The sequence below is a fragment of the Lytechinus pictus genome, chromosome 18, assembly GCF_037042905.1.
Source record: "Lytechinus pictus isolate F3 Inbred chromosome 18, Lp3.0, whole genome shotgun sequence".
Taxonomy (NCBI): Eukaryota; Metazoa; Echinodermata; class Echinoidea; order Temnopleuroida; family Toxopneustidae; genus Lytechinus; species Lytechinus pictus.
The window spans coordinates 24,951,534-24,952,259 of NC_087262.1; positions in this window are offsets into that span (position 1 = coordinate 24,951,534).

Sequence of the window (726 nt, forward strand, 5' to 3'; positions counted from 1 at the left end):
CATTCCTCAAATAAAGCAAGGCTGATGCAGAATCATTAATTGTTATTGTCTAGTGAGATTGGAGTATGTTGCCATGGACACGTATCCTTCAAAAGCAAATGAGATGGAGCGTAGCGTAATTGAAGACCTCTGCCTTAAAACAAAGCAGAGGAAATCTAAATGTGGAAGCATGATAGGCGGCATTGGAAGGCAAACCCGGCATCCGCATCATCTCGGGTGAGGTTTCCTAAGTAGATGAGGAGGAGGTTGGAGGGTGATTTCTCAGAGCAGATGATTTTGAACAACAATTTTTTTTTGATATTTATTTCCTCCCCTGATCTTCAACGTCACAACTTTCTCTTGTTTGAAGCAAGCAGTGATTAAAAGTGATTGTTTCTATAAATTCTGTCGAGTTCACTGTTGGTACTATCGTCCTCTTGAATATATTTGTTCTTCTGTAGTCTTTACGATTCATCTCCTTTCAAAGTTAAGGTAGCAATTTCGTTTGGACACTTGTTGGAATGCTTCCCAGGGAGTGGAGAAAGTGCATACATTCTGTGCAGGCAATCCAAGATCCAATGGCGGGGGTAGTATATCTATCAAGCGCTTATAGATGTTGTTTTGATGTATTGAGTGCTGTATAAAAGCACAACATCATCAACATCACCAACAGCATCGTCATCATCGTTATCATTAATCATTATTGTTATAATAAGTTTGATGTCTTTTCTTGTTTCTTGACAGCTC